Source organism: Vicugna pacos, chromosome 14, assembly GCF_048564905.1.
Source record: "Vicugna pacos chromosome 14, VicPac4, whole genome shotgun sequence".
NCBI lineage: Eukaryota > Metazoa > Chordata > Mammalia > Artiodactyla > Camelidae > Vicugna > Vicugna pacos.
The window spans coordinates 4855542-4869405 of NC_133000.1; positions in this window are offsets into that span (position 1 = coordinate 4855542).

The following is a 13864-nucleotide window of genomic DNA, read 5'->3' on the forward strand; positions in this document are numbered from 1 at the left end:
AAAACACACATTCTTAGGGAAACGTTCAGATCGAGTGTTTGCGTCACCATGTTTATGAAGCACTGGTGATTCTGGCTCCATGCTTCCTAAAGGGAACCAGCCTAAATGCTGCCCTGAGAGGTTTTCCTGTAGCTGGTGAAGGCCACTGTCCCTCACCTCACTAGGTCCCCGCTTGCTGATGCCGCCAGGTTTTCTGCCAGAGAAAGGCCCCTGCTCGGCACCTGGGACGTCAGTGAGAGCCTCAGGGAGCAGCAGAAAATTAAGACCCAATCTGATGGAGCGCCACTCCTGGGGCCTTAGCTGTTTATTTTCTCACATTCCTCCTGCCCTCCGCCTTGTAAGTCACCTTCTGCCCCTTCTGCGGCACTCTTGCTGCAAAGCAGAACCAGCAGAAATGAACACAAGGCCACAGAGGAAGCAGGCTGGGGAGAGGTTGGGACTCAAGCCCCGGGCTGGGTGGAAGGTCCAGGCCAAAGGAGCCGTCATGTGGTCCAGGGACAGGATGGCTCGGAGGGGACTGAGAAACAGGCCCAGGAGCTCCAAGCAGGGCAGAGCACGCGCCATCCACAGGCAAGGGAATGGGAGAGGAAGGTCTACACAACCAGAGGAGTTAGGCTGGACCAAGCGGAGGTTCACCTGTCTTCCGGAAGTTTTTGACAAAAGACAGGCAACAAATTCTAGCAATCATGTTACCCGGAGAGGCGGCCTCACCTGAGTGAGGGTACGCATGTGTGTACATATTTGAAAATGTTTTATCAAAAATGATCATTTGGCGATAGAAAGTAATATGACGTCCTTCCCTAGCCCCTTACACATACGCGCGTGTGCACACGCACACACGCACACATACATACACACTCTCATACACACACACACACACACACTCAGTGAATATTCCTCACTAGAAACTTCTTTCCACTGGTCTGGCCACTACTGCGCACTTGCTTTATAAGAAGGCAAAGGAAGATTGCTCTAAGAAAAAAGTAAATTAAGTGGTTAAAATTTTTAAAAATTTCTAATAATGCTTGTTATTTCAGCATTATAGCTTCATTCCTTGGGATCTTTATGAGTTCCTATTTAAAATTTTAAATACCTTGGGTCAGAGGCAGAGGGTAGTCCCTCAGGCCATCAGTAAGTTAATGGGGCCAGTCATTCTAGAGGTTGTCCTGGGGATCTTTAGCTCTGAATTATTTCGACACCTCAGATACCCCGGCCTGGCCTTGTGTTGCCCAGGGCCCCAGGCTTGCTATGCTGGGACTTAGATTTCACCGAGGTAAACTGGCTGACTTAGGTCCCAGGACATAAGCCTAGCTAGAGATTCATAGGCCAACAATGAAAATTAAAAAGCAAACAACATATTGGGAACATATTTGCCATTTGTGACAAAGACTAATTGCCTAAATACAAAAAGAGCTCACACAAATCGATAGAAGAGGAACACTGCAGTAGAAAATCAGCAGCAAGGACAACCAGCCCCCGTCCACCCTCACACACTCACACCCTCACACACACACACACTCACACACACACACACACACTGACACACTCACACACACAAATGAAGCGACAATTCAGAAGGGAAGAAATACAACATGATTTTAAAAAGCAAAGAAAAAAACAGTTTAACCTCACAGGTAATTAAAGAAATGCAAACTAAAGCAACAATGGGATACTTTACTGCTTATCAAATTAGCAAACACTTTGTTTTGTTTTATTAACGATAAATTTGGTATTGGCAGGCATTCAGGAAAATAAATCTCTTTTACACTGTTTGTATGAGTGTAAATTGGCACAACCTTTCTTGGGGGAGATTTGGGATATCTACGCGAGGCCCTTTAACCCAGCATTTCTTTATATGTACACCACAGGCAATTGGTGAAATGGCTATGATACAACCACATGTCACCGTTAAAAATGATGCTGTAGAAGAAACATCCACTGCCATTGCTAACAATGTAGATTATAAATGAACATGTTTAGTACAAATATAATTTTTGATGAAAATATATATATATGGGCCTCAAGAATCAGACTCTCTGTGATATAAAATGACTAACTTTGACATTTATTTTGCTTCCATGAATAAGTCTACTTTAAAAGCTAACACAAAGAATTTCCCCAGCAGTAATTAGTTTATTCTATAAATATTTATTAATCTCTTTTTATGAGCCAGACTCTATTCTAGATGAGAGATACAGAAATAAGACAAAATTCTAGTCTTTGCCCCTTTTGGCAGGGAACAGAGATGATAAGTAGAACATACAGAAGTAAGAGAGTGACAACTTCAAAAAGAAAAGAAAAGAGTTTACAGTGATAGAGACTGTCAACAGTCCAGGGGACAACATTAGATATGATGGCCGGTCTGATGGAATTATAGTTGAGTTGAGAGCAGACTGGGGAGAAGTCTAGAACCATGAGAGAAGCATTCTGGTGGGACAGAGAGCAAGTGCAAAGGCCCCGAGGCAGGAACAGTATTCTAATGACTAAGGAACAGAAGTAAGTTAGATCAGTGTGGTGAGAATCTGTATACAAAAGTGAGCAAGAGGGTGGTAAGAGATGAGGTCAGAGAATCAGGCAGGGGTCAGACCATGGAGATGCTTGGGCCAGGAAAGGATGTTAAATTTTATTCTAGGGCAATGGGAAGCCATCAGAGGACTTCATTGATAATTTGATAAAATGTATTTTTTAAGGATAAAAATAAAATACAAACTTTTGGTAATACACAGTTAATACATTAACTCCACATATATAATTTTATTTAATAAAACAATTCTTCAGGGTAGGTATTACTTATTCTCTTCCTAGACGTTGAGTGACTTGCCACAGCCACAAAGCTGGTTGGTGGAATGACTGGGATGAGAAACTGGGCTCCTGCATCCCAGGTAAATCATTACAAATAAAAATAAAAACCAGTTTTATAAAATAAAAGTGCATAACATGCAGCACGGGGAATACAGTCAGTCATATTGTAATAACTGGGCATGGTGAAACGTCTAGACTTACGGTGATGATTTTGAAATGCACATAAATCAAATCACCATGATGGACACTTGAAACTAATATGATACTGTATAACAAGTCAATTAAAACTGAAGTCAATACTTCAATTTAATTTAAAAAAAAAGAGAAAAAACGGTCTGCAATACTGAATGCTAGTCAGTTGGTGTGGTGGCTAAAATTCATATGTTAGCATTCCCGTATGAGTACGCTGAACGAACAAATGAATTCTCCCACCTCCACTTCCCCCAGTACAGGCTTTTAAGGAAGCAACCTAGGGACTCAGCCTGCGCCTCCCAGGTTATCACAGCAGCACTGGAAAATCTGAGACTTTTGCAACATTTGGCACCTGCACTTCAGATGACCCTCAGGCCATTTGAAAGACTGGCCTAAGTATACTGAATGCAACCTCTCTTCTGAGAGGGCCGCCCAGCCCTGCCTCCCTGGGTGCGAGCTGTAGGACTGAGCACTTACTTCCAAAGCAGAGGGACCGCCTCAAGCCGCGCCCCAGCGACGTCCCGCTTCCAGTCGGGATGGGGAGAAATATCTGTCTCGGGCTGCGACCTGTTCTTTCACCACCGCAGAGGCCGACGGAGCCACGGCCATCAGCTGAGCCTTCTCCAGCCGCTGCCAAGGCCGGCCTGCGCCTCCTTCTCTCTGACGGAGCCCCGACAGCCACTTGCTGGCACTTCTCCTCGTGGGGCCTCGGAACCTTACTCCCCTCCCAGTCCATCCTTGGCTTTTTCCAGCTCATTCTTGGGGCAGCCGCGAGCTGCAAGCATCCCATTCACTCAACGGTCTCTGTTTTATCTCTGAGTTCCCCAAATGCTGCCCTCGGTTAGCTGGACGTCCCCTGGCCTGGGACTTGCCAGCCTCTGCTTACATGTTTGTGCACTCTAGCTGTTCTGTAAGGCCCTTCACACATCTGTCTCTCTGGGATCTGAGTTCAGCCTTTATAAATGAGCAAATGAGATGTCTAGAGTAGTCAAACTCATAGAGACAGAAAGTAGAGTGGGGGTTGCCAGGGGCTGACGGGAGGGGGATGGAGAGCCGTTTAATGGGAGGTTCAGTTTTACAAGATGAAAAACTTTTGGAGATTGGCTGCACACCAGTGTGAATGTATTTAACACTCCTAACATGCACACTTAAATCTGGTAATTTTTTTACCACAATGTAAAAAAGGAAAGACAATTAGATACTGCATTCTTCCCAAGGAAGAACATACCATCACCTGTGAAATAGTCTTGTCAAAAAATTCAAACCAGTTTAAATCTGCTCAAGACTCTGGACTTAACTACCAATTTACAGAAAATGCAGAAACAGAGGCAGATGTTAAGCAACGTCACATGGAAACAATCAGCAAAACCCAGTCTGTTGGAAACTCTACCGGAAAAACAGGGTTTCTTCATTAAAAAAAATTGCAAAAAAAAAAAAAAAGTAGGCGGAGGAGAAAATCGCAGAGTTAAAGAGTCTCAAAAACCAATTGCTATGCTTGGTGTTATTTGGATGCTGATTCAAATAAATCATAAAAATGTGTGAGACAGTCAGGGAATATTGGATGATGTTCAGACGTCTAATGGATATTTATGAGCCCTTATCTTCTGAAAATAGATACTGAAGTATTTATGGGTGAAATAGTATAATAATATTTGGGACTTGCTTCAAAATAATTTGGGCTGGGGAAGTCGGAGGGTATAGGTGAAACAAGACTGGCTGTGAGTTTGTAGTAATTAAAGCTGGCTGATAGGAGCTACTATTCTTCTGTCTTTATGTTGGACATTTTCCATAATTCAAAGTTTCCTTTCTAAAAATTAACCTTGTATTCCACTCAAAGCGTGTCTCCTCTTCCCCAGCAGTTGAGCCCAGGGGGCGGGGCTGTGGTCTGCAGACCCTTTCCCTGGGCGTCCAGGGGGCCGGGGGAGCCGGGGGAGGGGCGGGGAGCCGGGGGGGCGGGGCCGCTCCGCCCTCTCCACGCCTCTGCCCTCGGGTGCGGGAGGGGCCGCGTGCCGGGTCTCCCGGAACATCTGTGGCTTCTCCACGTGAGCCCTCAGCTGGCCTTCCCTGCCACATTCTCTCCAGCACGGAGGGCTGGCTCTGGCACAAGTGGGGACTCTCTCCAGCCACAGTCCCGCAACAGCAACCTTGGGTGAGGGACCTGAAGAGAGCTTAGGTCCAGCCATCTACTGAGCTGCCTGCAAAACCCACGGAACTCCAGGTGTCCCTTCTGTGTCAAAGGGAACTGCAGCTGCCCGAGTGGGACACCTGCTCTTTGCCGTCTCTCCCACACCTTTCCCCACATCCGACTGGCATCAGACAGTGTCTGGGCAACTTGTACACAGAAGACAGAATGGGGGCTGAGTTAGGGTCCAGCTGGGCACGCCTGGTCTTCACAGTGGATTATCTTGGCGTTTCTCTCCCTCACTTCCTCAATGAATGAATAAATGATAAAAGACTCCACGTGAAGTATAGCCAGGCTGAGCCTGCGGTCATTTCTACCAGCCCAGTGTCCCAAGCAGGAGGAGCCTGGACTTCATGTGATGTCTGCAACTGGCAACCGGAGTAAGCTTGGGTTTGTTTGTTTGTTTTTTCCAAATAACTGTGTTTTATGAAAAAAAATCTACTTATTAATTAAGTATTTCAACTGGGGGTATTTTACAGATAGCAAGAGCTGCAAGGGTGCCGGGATCATAAAGTTGCTACCAGATCATCAGTGCATTACTTGGATAAATTTCCTGCTATGGAAGCATCTTTCCCAGCACAAAACAAAGGCAGAGTCAAGACGCACACACAGCACAGCCAGCAGAGAAGAGGTCGGCGGATACCACTGACTGGCACAGGCAGAATGCTAAGTGTTTTGTAGATGTTACCTCACATAATCCCCACAACAGTCGCACATGGTCTGCATCATTATTCCCACTAAGAGATGAGGCAACCAAAGCTTAGAGAAGTTACTTGAGTTAGATAGGGGCAGGGGATTAAGAGATACAGTCTACTACGTATAAAACAGACAAGCAACAGGGATATATTGTACGGCACAGGGAACTGCAGCCATTATTTTGTAGTAACTTTTAATGGAGCATAATCTATAAAAATACTAAATCAATATGCTGTACACCTGAAGCTCATATAATAATGTCAACCAACTATATTTCAATAAATAAAAAAGATTCTATTTGTTTTGACAAACAAAGGAGACGAACAAAACAAACCCGGATCCTGTGCTAAACATGTTACCTCAGGCTGTCAAGGCTAACAGACTGAAAACGTCTGTAGACTTTTTCCATGTAAATTCCACTCTTTGACGTGTTTCGCTTGACTCTAGGGTCACGTGGTAGATTCAAGCCAACTTTCTTATAGCTTCAAAATTCACTCATTGTGAACAGAAGGGACCAGAGTGTTACCTTTCTGAAGACAGTAATCCCCTCCCCCTATCTTGCCCCTCCCACCTCCCTCTCCCCACTGGTAACTAGTTTGTTTTCTGCATCTGTGAGTCTGTCTCTGTTTTGTTATATACATTCGTTTGCTTTATAGTTTAAATTCCACAAAAACAAACACAAAGATCAATGGAACAAAGAAGAGAGGCCAGAAATAAACCCACACAACCATGGTTGATGGTCAATTAATCTATAAAAAAGGAGGCAAGAATATACAATGAGGAAAAGACAGTCTCTTTAGTAAGTGGTGCTGGGAAAACTGGACAGCTACCTGTAAAAGACTGAGGTTAGAACATTTACTCACACCATATATAAAAATAAACTCAAAATGGATTGAAGACCTAAATGTAAGGCCTAAAACATTAAAACTCCTGGAAGAGAACATAGGCAGAACACTCTTTGACATAAATCAGAGCAATATTTTTTGGCTCTGTCTCCTAAGGCAAAAGAAACAAAGGCAGAAATAAACAAATGGGACCTAGTTAAACTTAAAAGCTTTTACACAGCAAAGGAAACTGTTGACAAAACAAAAAGACCACCTATGGAATGGGAGAAAAAGTTTGCAAATGATATGATCAACAAGGCATTAATATCTCAAATATATAAACAGCTCATATAACTCAACAACAACAAAAAAACAATCCAATCAAAATGTGGGCGGAAGACCCAAGTAAATATTTTCCCAAAGAAGACAGGCCGATGGCACATGAAAAGATGTTCAATATTGCTAATCATCAGAGAAATGCAAATCAAAACCATGATTTCTCACACCTGTCAGAATGGCTATCATCAAAAAGACCACAGATAACAAACATTGGCAAGGATGTGGAGAAAAGGGAACCCTTATTGGTGGGAATGTAAATTGGTACAGCCACTGTGGAAAAAAGTTTGGAGTTTCCTCAAAAAACTAAAATAAAACTACCAGATGATCCAGCAACTCCACTCTGAGATATATATCCGAAGAAGATGAAAACACTAATTTGAAAAGATACACGCACCCCAGTGTTCATAGCAGCCAAGACATGGAAGCAACCCAAGTGTCTAACAATAGACGACTGAATAAAGAAGATGTGATATATATATATATATATATATATATATATGCACGCGCACGCGCACACACACACACACGGAACATTACTCAGCCATAAAAAAGAATAATGAAATTCTAGCAATTGCAACAACATGGATAGACCTAGAGAATATTATTTTTTCAAAAATTTTTGAGGGGAGGAGATAATCAGGTTTTAGTTATTTATTTTTAGCAGAGGTTCTGGGGATTGAACCCAGGACCTCGTGCATGCTAAGCATGCGCTCTACCACTGGGCTCTCCCTTCTTGCCCCCTGCACCCAGGGAATATTATTCTTAGTGAAATAAGTCAGAGAAAGGCAAATACTATATGATATCACTTATATGTGGAATCTAAACAAATAATACAAACAAATGTATTCAGCAAAACAGAAACAAACTCAGATGCAGAGAACAAATAGAATCTTTAAAGATGGAACATGGGCTGCTCCTGGGCCTCCTAGGGAGGCAGGGGTGAGGGTGCCCTGCCCCCTTCTTCTCCAGGTGAGCTGGGACTCATCGTGGGCCCCAGGCAGCATTAATCAGTACCTCTGTGCTTTCACAGATCTTGGGTTATTTTTCTGTTATTGTACCTGGTCAGCAAATATTTATTGAGGACCCAGGATGTGCCAGGCAACTGGGGATACAGTCGTGAAATGACCAACTCAGTCTCGGTCCTCAGGGACCTCAAAGCCTCCTGGGAGAACCCATCACCTGGTACTACGGTGCCCCCCCTCCACCCCCTGCCCAGCTACGCCTGCTTCACGGGAGCCCGGACCGCACAGCCACGCAGGCTTCCAGGCACGGAAGGGCTCAATGAAATTTGCCGAATGGATGAAAGTGGCTAGGCCTCTGACAGCTCCCAGTGAAAATCTACCCTGAAGAAACTGGGAACTCTTCGACTTGTCAGAACCGGGACACAAATTTCCCAACTGCCATCTTCCCCGTGACTTACAAACAGAATGACTTCCGAGCCACAAGCCAGCGCGTGAATACGTGACCCAATAATTGATTAAAGAGCAGCTTAAATTTCTGGGTCAGAGATACCCTGAAGAGAAAGCAAAATGATGGTTCAAAAGACGTTCTACGATTCCTGAAAGTGGCGGTTTCTGTCTGCTGTGAGGGAGTCTATTTTTAACCAGCCGTTGCATAAGAATGTAAGAAATGTTTCTTTTTTTTTTTTTAATTGAAAACAAAAGGGGAACCAAGGAACAGGTGGGAATTTTCTAACCCCTTTCAGCCATGCACATCTATCCTCCGCATCCCTGTGAATACCCGGGACACAGAAGCAAACACCTGCGAGGAGACGCGTAAGCACTCGGAGCACGTGTCTGTCTCACCGATGAGCAGGAGGACCACGGGTGTCTTTTGCTGTTAACAAATAAGCTCTTGAAAAGAGAGAAGTCTTTTATAGGCAAAATAGTGAATAGTGATTTCATAGGTGAAATGAGCATAAACCCACCAGGGTTTTGTTAATTAGGTGCATTCTCTGGCAATGTTTAAAACGATCTCCTTGACATCTGATTTTACACAAATCGAATGGGGCTTCCCTACTTTGGAAGATAGTTCATCTGATAGAGTAAACACCTCCTTTCATCTATAAAGAAATAATGTGGAAAAGTCAGGTTTTGGGTCCTTTCCCAAGCAGTCCTACATCCAATAGGAAAAGCACGTAGAAAACATACACTGAGACACCACCCACACAACCCACCCGCCATCAGTGCGCTGCCTCCCCATCAGTCTGCAGCGAGAGACACCGCTTCACCTGTTACACGAGCAGGCTTCATGGTCGCTCAGAAAATGTGGCGTTAGGTTCTGCAGCCCGGTGTCCGTGGGGTCACAGAATGCGCTGGAAGGGAGCTTACAGCTCTCTCCCCCACTTCCCAGGCAAGGAAAAAGAGGCTTTGCGAAGCTGTGACCCTACTACGCGGTCTGGGAACACCTTTAACTACATTAAGTGGGTTGTTTGCTTTTCCAGATCTGCTCCCCCACCTGTCTTCCTCCCTTCGCTGTGCGAGGCCCACGTGTGTGGGCTCATCTCTGATGTGGTCCCAGATGAGCAGCATAGTATCACCTGGGAACTTGTTAAAAATGCAAATTCTTTATGTATAAGCGCATCTGACTGTCCTTTATGATTGGATTATCACATCTGTTAATTCTTATTTTGTGGTTGGCTTTATTCCTTTGATAACTATGTAAGTTTAAAGAGCTAAAGCTCTAATCTGTTCTTAGAAACAATGATTAGTACATACATGTAAACTAAAAAATTGTGCAGTGTATTGTATGTATGTATTCACATGCAATATAATATATATGTGCAGTCAAACTGTAATAATTCTAGCTAATAAAACTGAGAAAGGAAAAAAAACCGCAAATTCTTAGGACCCATCTTAGACCTGCTGAATTAGAAACTTTGGGGTGGGGACCAGCAATCTGTGTTTTACCAAGCCTGCCAAGGGTTGTTGAAGTTGGTTAAGGTTAGAGAGACACATGGGACCTCTGGCGTCCTAACCTCTGGCGTCCAGCTGGGCCTTGGCCAATGGGAAGCCCTGGCAGGAGGCCCCAGACAGAAGGAGGGGTGACTGAAGGGTATTGTTCCCCAGGTTCCCTGCCTGTGGGGTTGCCTAGGACTGGCTGCATCCAGGCACCAGAAGTCACCATATCTCTCAAGACAGCCTCTGAGTGTGACTCATCCCTTCTTGATCCAGGAACCACCCCCACCCTGACCCTACACGGCTCGGGATGGTGACAGTCCCCACTGTCTGCTCTAGAATACCACCCTGTCCTTCGTGTTCTCCACCCACATCTCTGTAAAGGGGCCCTTGCCTTGGCTTTCTCTAAGATACCTGACTTCGACGTGCTTCCCAGGATCCTCACCGGAGACAGAGTGCTTCTCTGGCTGCTGGGTGAGGAGCACGGCTCAGCGGGGCTTTTCTAACATGGGCTGAGGGTGCTTCTCTCCACTTTCAATAACAGGAATGATGACGGGGACAGCTCCGGGGGCCACATTTACAATGAAAGAGCATAAAATGTATGTATACATAGCATGACCATGATGTTTATTGTGTAATTTTCAAGACATGGTTATTTCTCCCCATAGATCACCTGCTCTGAATTTCTTCTTTTCATCCTCTCTGCTCTCGTGGTCACACAACCTGGAGCCAAAGTTTGACTTGGCCTGGCCTGACCTGATTTGCCTCTATTTGCTGCTCCATCTCCTAAGATCTTTGCTCACAGACTCCTCCTTCCCTTTAAATCCACTCTGCTGCTTCTTGTCTTTTTGTTCTGGGAGCTTTCTCGTGTTGTGTGTGTGTGTGTGTTGAAATACACGTAACATAAAACTTACCATCTTATAACCATTTCCAGTGTACAGTCCAGTGGCATTAAGTACATTCACACGGTTGTGCAACCATCACCACCATCCACCCACGAAACTCTTTTTATCTTGCAAAACCGAAACTCTGTACCCATGAAACAGTAACTCCGATTCCTGTCCCTAAGCCTCTGACAACCACTGTTCTACTTGATGTATCTATGCATCCAACTGCTCCAAGTATCTCACAGAAGTGGACTCATACAGAATTTGTCTCTGTGACTGGCTTATTTCACTTAGCATAATGTCCTCAAGATTTATCCATGTTGTAGGATGGATCAGGATTTCCTTCCTTTTTTAGGATGAGTAACATTTTGTTGTACGGATGGACCACATTTTGTTTATCCATTCATCCATCAGTGGACGCTTGGGTTGCTTCCACCTTTTAACTATTACGAATAATGCTACTCTTAAGAAGGATGTGCAAATATCTGTTCAGCTCCTTGCTTTCAATTCTTTCAGGTATGCTCCCAGAAGTGGGATTGCTGGATCACGTGGTAACTCTATTTTTAACTTGTTGAGGAACTGCCATGCTGTTTTCCCCAGCGGCTGCACCATTTTACATCCCCACCAGCAGTGCACGAGGGTTCCGATCTCTCCACATCCTCACCAACTACTTTTTTACTTATTTTTATTGAAGTATAGTCAGTTGCAATGTTGTATCAATTTCTGGTTTACAGCATAATGTTTTAGTCCTACATATACATGCATTTGTTCCTTTTCATATTTTTTTCATTATAGGTTACTTTTTTTTTTTAAATGAAGGTATTGGGGATTGAACCCAGGAACTACTGCATCCTAAGCATTGGCTCTACCCCTGAGCTATACCCCACCCCCTTTCCAGCTACTTTTTGACAGTAGACATCCTAATGGGTGTGAGGTGGTATCTCATTGTGGGTTTTTAAAAAATGCAATCTCCTCCACCTAGGATGCCCTGCCTGCATTTTGCGCATGAAGAGCCTCGCCCATCTGAAACTAATCTGCTCATCCTTTGTGTTATCTTAACACTTGACACTTTCGTTTTAGCAACTATTACTTCCTCCCTTATGCTCTCAGGTTTTTATCTGCCTGTCTCCTCAATTTGGATGCAAGTTCCCTGAGGGCAGCTGCCTTGGACTGTTCGTCTTTGTACCTTCCATTAGGCGTGGCCCAAGGCATTGCACAAGCTCTAAAATCCTGAAGGACTGAAATCAGACCCAGGTTTCTAAACTCTCAACGGAGTACTTTTTCTGCTGCTGAGAAACAGTGGAAACACATAAAAAACAAACAAACATCATTGTGCTGTGTTTGGAAAGATCTGGCTTCCTGACAACTACCAGCTCTCAGCTTCTTACTTAACACGTTCACAACAAACAAAACAGCAGTGACAACCCGGTGCTCTCAAATATGCGGGGTTCAAGCTGCGGTTGGCAAGGACCCGTGCCGGGGTTTCGGGCACCCTCCAGCCGAGAACTGCGGAGCCACAAGCTCCACCGCCGCGCTGCCTTCGGACCAGCTTCCGGCGTATCCTGTTAGTTTCACCGTCATAGCTTGTCCTGCTGTTTTAATCCTGTTGTGTTTTCCCGGGTTCGCTTTCCTCTGAGGGACAGATGCCCTGTAACCCTTGTTCCTGATGAAGATGTCGGTACTCCCACAGAAGATCCAGAAAGTCAGTAACAGGGCAGGAAGGAGATCTCATCTGGTGCTGAAGTCTTTCGTGATGCTCTCAGGGAACCAGCCCATCATCTTCCAGGCATCTGCTCATTACCCTCCAATCTGGGGGATGAATTCCTCAATTGTTTTGCCATCATGTGAGCTCTTTACAGTTTTAGCCACAGGAGCCTCCTGGAGATTGCGAGTTAAGCCCCTGATCAACCAGTCGACATCCTGCTGACAAGACTGCCGTCAGCTCAGATCTTCCAGAGAGCAGCTCTTCTTATCGCTTTGGGGAAGAGGCCTCCCCTTGGGCACTGAAGCACTGAGTGGGATGCAGTGAGATCACAGGATAAAGGCCACTTCCTGCCTTCAGTCCCTTTGACTTCTTTAGAGAATCCAAGAGGAAAGGAGACAGAGATGGGAAAGCCCACGTCACTCCTAAGAAAGGTCCTCTCAGGGAACCTGCCACCCTCCGCAGGGCTTGAGTTCGTCATCACAACCAGTTCCATGTGCCCTTGGAATAGGGTAGTGACAGTGTCAGAGGTCACACGGAGCAACGTGATGCTCTTCCACTCAACCATTCCCTTCCCAGTTCCCACCGTAGGATCCGGATGGTGATGCCAGGCAACAACAGCCAAGGCATCTCCCTGCATCCTTCACGTTGTAAGCAAGTGAATCACTCCCCGTTGTTTTTGGAGGCATATCTTGATCCCTGTGGTGGGCGCTGCTGTCCTTCCTGCCACCAGAATTCCTGCTGGTACTTGTCTGAGTGGGAGCTCTACGCATCTCATGGGGCTTGGAGAGATAAGCATGGCTCGGTTTTTTCCAGGGCTGTGCTGTCATTTTTCATGAACAATTCCAGACGTTCCCTGGCTAGACACGACTTCTTTTTTTCACCAGGCCCCCTCCTCGTGAGGCATACTGCCCTCAGTTACTTTCAAGCATTGCGTGCGGGACGTGGATTTCTTGTCAAAGACATTCCTTGTGCTCTGGTTGGTTGTCACCCTCATTTCTGCAGGCTTGACCCCAATCCAGAAGAAAAACGGGGGTGGGGGGCAGTTGCTGTCCTTTGATTTGAAAATACACTGATCTGGGGTCAAGTCTGACTCAAATTTGAGTTTCAGCCTGCCTGCATTCAGCTGTCGCCGTGGTGCACTGGGAGGAGGTGGCATTTATGGTGTGGTGGCTGGGAGCGAAGACTTCGGAATCCTGCTGCCTGGGTGCAGAGCTTGTCTCAGCCATTGATTGTGTAACCTTGGGCCGGTGACTTGACCACTCTGAATATCAGTTTGTTCATCTGTAAAATGGAGACTTATCTCATCTCCAACACAATCACGCCAAGTGAACCCACGGAAA